We start from the raw sequence: 8772 nt of genomic DNA, 5'->3' as shown, positions 1-8772 counted from the left end.
TTTGCTTACAAATTCTGAAACTTTTAGCAAATTAATGCTAAATATAAAAAAAAATTTTATAAGTGGTAAGAAATCAGGGGCACTTGTTGCTCCACGTAACTAAGTAATTAATGCGACTTTATTTGATTAATCCCGTCTTGTTGTCGCACGTTGTATGCCTAATGGTTTATTTAATGAATTTTTTTTATTTATATTTAGCGAGACCCTAGCAGTTTGTTGTATTTCTATTTTAGAGAGATTTCTGAACGCAGGAGTGGTCATAATAAATGTAGTCTAGTGTTAAGCTTCTTGTGTTAGCACTAGAGGTAAGAAGCTTAAGTTAATTTTCTGTCTAAAATTAAACCCAAGTACTTAATCTCAATTGATTAGAAAATAATGGAATAGTCAAAAGTTACTGATACAGTCGTTTTTCCTATGCGTAAAAATTACAAAAGAAGATTTTGTTTCATTAATTTTTACTCGCTATTCATTTCAACGTGTTTCAATTTGAGAATTAGCTTTTTGGTTATCTATAGATGTTGACAAAATCTACTGTATTATCAGCGTGAATTACGCAAGAATTTTAAACTCTGACACGTACAAACCAGACGTGTGAATAGTGTATAGAAATGGTACGACGTTACTTCCTTGGGGGAAACCAGCAAAAGTAGGTAACATTCGATTATTGTAAGTTATATCAAACATTGAATGAACGTTTTTCTAGATATAATTTTACAATTAAGTAATATGGAGCTAGAAATTTATTTTTTAGTTGAATAGAAGTCCTTTATGCTACACAGAATCAAACGCTTTTGCTAAATATAGAAAGAAAAAGAATACCATTTTGGGAGAACACCATTACTTTTGCGATCTAAACGTAATGTGTGAGATATTGGTGGTATAAACGAAAGAATATTTAGATATTCTACATCATTTTTAAGTCTGAGCATTATTAATATGCTCCTCATTCAATTATGTACCAAATCCTCGTTATTCTCAGTTTCATCTGAGAAATACACAATAAATAAATTACTTATATAGTATACTCATTGAATATAAATACCACTTCAAAGCTCATCATTTTGTTGATACCTCATACCTCATTCATACCTTATACCTCAGTATAAATAAATGAATGCAACAATATAATTTAAATTAAATTTAAGAGTTATGATGCCACTTACATCCACATTTGTCCATGTATATAACAATAGGAATAGAACAAAGATATAATAATATTATTTACAATATATATTATTATTAATATACACAAAAGTTATGATAATCATTTACAAACAAAAACATATAAATTAAACACAATATGAATTAAAACACAAATAATGATAAATACACGTCTTAGCTGACTCATGAATAACACACGACTTAATTTAAGTTTCCCACCTCCAGACCCTGGAAGTGGTGCCATATAGACATCAACAGTACCCACTGTTGTACCCAAAATATTGATATTTTTAAATAATGATGCAATTGTATGTTTTCAGTATAAAGCAAATGCTAAAGCAGTTGTTCATGAAGGTCGTACATACATTCAACATATTAGAACAGCTAGTCGAAATGGTTAAAATTCAATTCAAGATGCTGGGCCATTAACTGAACTCTTAGTACAAAATGGATGTCCAGAAAGTAGCACAAGTACACTTATAAGACCATTGGATATACTTCCGTCCAGTATTATCTTGTATTAATGTAAAGAAGTTTCTCTTCAAAAAAATTATAAAAATGGGAAGAGGTTAAGGAGCATGTACGAACATTTTTTTATACTTTAGTTTATTACACACATGTTATTTTTGTAAATTAATTTACAAAGTTATATAATACACATTTATTAAATAATTAGATAAAGATATAAGCAACTACATATTAACGGCTACTTTAAAAAACTTTATTTTTGGAGTTTACAAATTCAAAATTGAGAATAATGCAAATCAAACCAAATGAAAATAAATATTTCGTATACATTTTGAAATATAAAATGTTTTCACTGTGAAATAAAAATTACGTTGATTTTATTTTCAGTTAATAATGATTCAATTTATACAAAATGTTATTTATATACAAAATCGTTGATAGAAATTATTTTTAAATTATACTTTTCACTTAATGTAATTTAAAATGTGATGTTTTATTACTTATAATTTAAATATGTTTTAATTTTTTATAGAATAATTTCATTATATTAACTTTCTATTATTTATTCTATTCTATTATTATTTAACATTTTGTGCTTAATAATAAAAAAATGTCTTTAAAAATTTAGTGTCAAAAATATTCTTAAAATAAAATTTTAATTTAATATAATGAAGTATTTTAGAGTTCTTCAAATTATCGTAGACAGACAACGATGCTTCGTCGATCAGAATGTGTGGAATGTAAGGTTACTATACCAAGTACTTGATATAATATATTTTTTTGTAAAAACTTCATCCTAGAGATGTGTATAATATTATTTATAATAATACAATTGTAAGAGTGGTAAAACAAATTGTTGTCTGATTATACGGGAGCCATCTTAATGGTAGATTTCGACCATAAGAATTACCAATATTAACAAGCAATATATATAATAATTATTATTATGTGCATTTGACTAGAATGTTTTAATAGTTAGTCGTAATGAATAATGATGTAGATTTAAATAATTAAAAATAAAAATCTTTACAAAACTAATGTATACATTAAACAGATAAACTGATTTACATTTGTAAGTTATTTCAAATTTATATTGAAAATAAAGGACTTTTAGACTAAAGCTTTAAAACTATAGTTCCAAAAGAAATACCACACGTAACAGTTTCCATTTAAATAAAATAAAATGACATTATTAACTAATTNCGAGTACTTGATATAATATATTTTTTTGTACAAACAAAACAATTTCCATTTAAATAAAATAAAATGACATTATAATTTTGTTTTAGTAACAATTTAAATAATCGTTATATTAATAAAAAATTATTCGTTAATACACTAGCCGCTATATCATTAAAAAAATAAATAATGAAAGTTTCATCTCTAACGTATATACATATTACCCAAAACATAACTAATAATAAATATGAGAAGACATTTGTTTCTATTGGCAAAGGGAGGCTAATATATACAATGGTTCATTTGACTTTTATGAATACCTATAATTTTATTTAAATAGTTACCATGATTAAAAAAACGTAACATATATTTCTAAGTTAAATTGTATCGTTAAAAATAAAACATTTTGTTGCGTACAATTTTAGCGATATGAATATTAAATGAAATCCAATAAACATTTTAAATGCTACGATTCCCAGATCAAGGTTGTTACAGTATATTAAATAAATTTAAAACAGTATTATAAAATTTTAAAATTTACATTGGTCTTATGGGTAATTTTAATGTTTTCAACTGTTCACTTATCTTTTAAACAGGTTTTTTTTTTTTACAAATCTGTTTAATATTGTTATGTTTTTGATTTCAAAAGACTTTTTTCATTAAAATACTTCTTACTGAATTAATGTTTTATAGTTGTCACAATTTTATTGAAAACAATAAAACAAAAAACCAGTACAGGGGGTCGCGGCACATTGGTGACGTGGATAGTTGGATCAAGTATAATGATATCTGACAGTGATTAAAATCACTATCAAAAAAAAAAACGCTTCAATGCAAATAATTATATAGTGTTTAATTTTAAAAAATTGGTGAATTATTCCAAAAGTTATATGATCTGCTAGATCCTTACTAATATTCTGATAAAGATAAAGTATGTCGAATGAAAGAGGGATTGTTAAAAATATTATTTCTCATAAAAAAATTGTGTTGATCCATACACTTTTCAATAAGTTATAGCATAATAAAGTTAAAAATGTAAAAAATAATATCGAGAATTTTCACACAAAAATAGAATTCGGTAGCCATTTTCACCACGAAGAAAAGTCCAGAGAGCAAATTTTTTTTTTCAAATTAAAGTATATTACATAAGCTTTAATTTAAGATATATATAACAGGGTCAGACCTTCTGGAACACTTTCAAAAGTTAAGTTAAAATATTTAATTTTTTGTGAAAAAATTGTCATTTTAAATCCCCACCTGTAGGCTGATAAAGGGTTACATTTTTAAAAAAAATATACCAAATGATAGGTAAAGACATAAAGCATCTATATAAAAAAACAAATTATATTGATTTGGTTATTTTTAAAAAAGTTATGGCAATTTTAGGTAAAAAAAATTGAAAAAATTAGCGATTTTTAAATTTGCAATTTTTTTGGAGGTTTCCCCCATTTACGGGGAACGAGGGAAATTTTTTTAATTTTTGAGGGTAATGTATTGGACTAGATACGATTTGTGATCTTTTGATGTATCATTGAAAGAAATCGGTTTGGTGAGAGCTGAGAAAAAACTGTAACAGACACAAAAAAAAAACACAATATAGTAAAACCAATACCTTCTCAGCTCGTTGAATTCATTTTTTGATAAAATTGCCAATTTAAGCTGATTTAAATGTTAACATTAATTTTTTCGACCTATAAGAGAAAAATAATTGAGATAAGATTAACTTTATATTCTATATTAATTAGATTTATACAATATTCATGAAAATTAGTGTACTCCCCTTTTAAAGTATATTAAGATAAATTAAATACAATACCAAGACTTTTAACACAAAAATAGCATATTTTTGAATATGACAAACCATTTTCACTAAATCTCGAATTTCTTTTTTCATAATAAAGTATTTTTCATTAGCTTTAATTCTAATTAAATAAAAGTGTCAATTTTTAAGGAAAATTTTCAAAAATTAAGGTGAAAAATTTTTGTTTTTATGCATAAGTTGCTATTTTGAATCCCCCGTGAAAAGTTAAAGAATCAGATTTTCAAAAAATTTATTTACTCATTTTTTAAAAAGGTATGGCAGTTTTAAGTATTAAAATATTTCATGTCAACCAGTGATATTTACATAAAAATGACATTTTTCGTTAATTTTGACGACCATTTTTCCAATGAAAAAAGGTGTTAGGACAATTACTTAGAGTGCATAATATTAGCTTAATGTTTGAAACTTGAGTATTTCCGGAACATTTTCAAAGCTTAAGATGAAAAATTATTATTCTTGTGCATAAATTGCTATTTTGAATCCCCAGAGGACAGCTAAAGGATCAGATTATCAGAAAATATATATCAAATAAAGGAAAAATCTAAGGTTTCAATATAAATAAGAATTTTTTTCATTTATTCATTTTTCAATAAAATATGGCATTTCTTAGGAAAAAAAATGTATTACAGACAATATTGTACACGTGTGATCTCATTAAAACCAAATAGTCATTGATGAATTGAATCAAACAATAAATGTTTATTTGAGAGTGTCAAGTTATAATGGAAAATAGATGTTTCTTTAGTAACTATTAAAAATAAAATTAGACATCGTCTATTAATATTGAATTCGTTAATTTAAATTATTTTTTAGTGCATATCGATAACAAAGCAAAAAAAAGTAATTATTAGGTTTTTTTTTAATGCTTAAGTTATTACTAAGATATATTTTTGTAAATTTATTTTTATTCTTATAACACGTATTCAATAAAAATCTGTATAGTACACATTTATCAAATAATTAGATAAAGAAATAAGAAACTACATATTATCGGATACGTTGAAAATTTTCATAAAACATTTTGATAAATTTTATAGAATAATCGAACAAATTTCCTATTTTATATTTTTTAAAACACTGTTTAATATTTGGCCATTAACATGATAATTTTATGATACTTATGAAAATAAAATAATTGTAGTACTACTAATATACATAAAAAAATTATGTTTATTTCACTATCCTCAAAAAACTAAAATGTGACTTAGGAAGTTTTGTCATTAGTCCTTTATAAATTAAAAACGCTTTATTTAAATGTATTCATCAAATTTATTAAGGCTAATATGATAGACATTTAATGAACAAATTAACAAAATAAATCATACAAGATACAATTAGATTATTCTATTTAATTATATATTATTAAAAATCAGAACAAAATAATATAATTATTAGAGCAGGATTGATATCAATCAGATTAAAACGATGCGCAATTTTTTAATTTTAATGACGAGATCAGACGTCTTGTAAAATAATTCACTGACCGACTCTCTAACAGTATATAAAATGAATGCAAAAATATAACTGAAATTTTATTCGAGATTAATGATGCTATTTAAATCGAAACTTATGTCTCCATTGAAGGTATATTTTTTATTGTATGCCAGAAACCAAATTTAAAAAAAATATTCATTACTGATATTTTTATGTTATGGAGATCTTTTTTGATATCAGCAGATATTTCGACAATAGGTCTTTCTTTTTCAACTTGCGTGTTGTACCATTCAATTACATTCGATGGATTTGGCTGTATTGGTCTACAGTTATTATTCATGAAATCTCGAACATTATTATTTAATTCATCGAGTTTTTCATCTAAATCTTTATCACTATGGTCGTTTGATGAAGCTAAATAATGTAATATGTTTACATATGAATTAACGTTATTTTTAAGTTTCATTTGAGTGTAATTTGAAAAAGAAGAAAATGCAGATGGCCAATCTACAATAAAGTTTGTGAAAGAAGCAAATTCCATTATTAGTTGTTTTTTACAATTTCTTTTTTCTTCTGTATATTTTTTTTTACATTCTCCCCATAATATTCTTACAAAATCTGCATATCTTTCTAATTTCTTTGAGAGATTACAGCTCAATAACAAATAAAACTGTCTGGCTTTATCGTTCTTATTCTCAGATGTAACAAAATCTTTTGTTCCAAATCCATCAAACAATTGGTCCATGGTAATTTCTCCATTATTTCCGTCATAAATATGTAAACCGTCTCTAAATTTATTCCAATATGAGTTTTTTAAAAAGATTTCTAATTCACAAACTTTATAATTAAAACTTGACTTTAATATACACTTTTTAGTATGTAGGAAATCAAATTTCAACAAAAAAGACATAACTAATATTTTTATTTGATCAAGATAAGGTTTGACTTTCCAAACTATTTCATCGTAAGATCTATTTCCAACTTGTCTGTTGTAGTGTTTGGTTATCATCGAAAGTGTTAGCTGTTTTGGTCTACAGTTACCATTCATAAAATCTCGAACATTATTATCTAATTTATCGATTTTTTCATCTAAATCTTTATCACTATGTTTGTTTAATGAAGCTAAATAATACACTATGTCTACATAAGAATTAATGTTATTTTTAAGTTCCATATCAGTGTAATTTGAAAAAGAAGAAAATGCAGCCGGCCAATCTGCAATGAAATTTGTGAAAGCAGTAAATTCTCTCATTATATAATGCTTAAAACCTTCTTTTTGGTCGGGATGTCTTTTACATTCTGTCCATATTATTTTTACGTAGTCAGTATATTCTCCTAATACTTTAAAAAGATTGCAGCTTAACAACAAATAAAATTGTCTCGCTTTATCGTTTAGATTTTCAGATGTAACAAAATCACTTCTAGTAATTCCTTTAATCAATTGGTCCAAGGCGATTTCTCCATGATTTTCATCAATAATATGCAAACTTTTTCTTAATTTTGTCCAATAAGGGTTTTTTAAGAATAAGTTCAACTTAGAAACTTGATCTTTGGAATTTACAAAGTTAAAATTGAGAATAGTGCATATCAAAACAAATGAAAATAAATAATTAGTAAACATTTTTAAATATAAAATTTTTTCACTGTGAAATAAAAGTTTCGTTGATAATATTAATAATGCTTCAATTTATACAAAATATGTTATTTACATAGAAAAACATTCACAAAAATTATTTTTANCGTTGATAATATTAATAATGCTTCAATTTATACAAAATATGTTATTTACATAGAAAAACATTGACAAAAATTATTTTTAAATTATATCTCTAATATATTAAATTTAAAATGTATAGTTTTATTACTTATAACTTAAATATTGCTTTAATTTTTTTTAGAATAATCTCATTCAATTACTATGAATCTGTAATATAGAGCTGGAAATTCGCTTTTTAGTTGAATAGAAGTTCTTTAGGTCATACAGAATCAATCGCTTTTGCTTCGTCTAGAAAGACACAAGACACAACTTATCCTCCAAAATCGTTGAAATTGTATCAGCTACTAAATGTATTCGAGTGAATCATCAAGTGTTTTACTCGAAAACCGAATAGAAAATCAGAAATGATACCGTTTTAGTTCCAATTTAAAAACTGAAAAGGTATTAAAAGGTATTATTGTAATACTATATGTTTCTTAATAAAGTAACTCTGTCGTTAATTCTGCTCATTTTGGGCCATTCTTCTTCATACAAGGAGTTTAATGTTTCTTCGTACATATAAAAAGTAGAACTTTTTTAAATTACACATTGAAAATGTTATGTAAATATTGCGAGCTTCAAGCATATGTTAAAATAAAATTTATGTTGTCCCAACGTCTTACATTCTATGTGCAAATAGCAGCCGTATTTATAACACATACAATTTTTATTTATACAAATGTTTAATTAGCTTATAAAATAATAAATGATCTATTTAAGAAACGTCTGGTAGATAGTAGCATTTAATCTCTTATTTCAAATGTTATAAATATTTTAAATATAGAGTAAAGAAAAAGTTTGCTACGTTATTCTTATCTTTTAAAAGTACTATATCAAAAGTTTTCATTTTCTTAATTAGAACATTTTTTATTTTATTTTATCTAGCTTAAATTTCCAATTTTTTTATTGTGAAAATGCTTTGTATAATTACCAAATTAGTAACGCGTACATT

The 8772-nt window shown here is 24.7% G+C and overlaps 1 long non-coding RNA gene across 1 annotated transcript in view; it reads left to right on the top strand.

Annotated features, from left to right (window-relative positions):
- Window positions 1-8141: 8141 nt before the first annotated feature.
- LOC126906166 (uncharacterized) overlaps window positions 8142-8772 on the top strand; it is an 8568-nt gene continuing 7937 nt past the window's right edge. Inside the window, exon 1 of the long non-coding RNA XR_007704197.1 lies at window positions 8142-8222. This is a non-coding gene — a long non-coding RNA (uncharacterized LOC126906166). The remainder of the gene's footprint in view (window positions 8223-8772) is intronic.

This window comes from Daktulosphaira vitifoliae, unplaced genomic scaffold (assembly GCF_025091365.1).
Source record: "Daktulosphaira vitifoliae isolate Bord-2020 unplaced genomic scaffold, ASM2509136v1 Scaffold_4, whole genome shotgun sequence".
In the NCBI taxonomy this organism is placed as follows: Eukaryota; Metazoa; Arthropoda; class Insecta; order Hemiptera; family Phylloxeridae; genus Daktulosphaira; species Daktulosphaira vitifoliae.
Note: the sequence above shows the minus strand (reverse complement) of the source record. Positions and strands in the feature narration are given on the sequence as shown.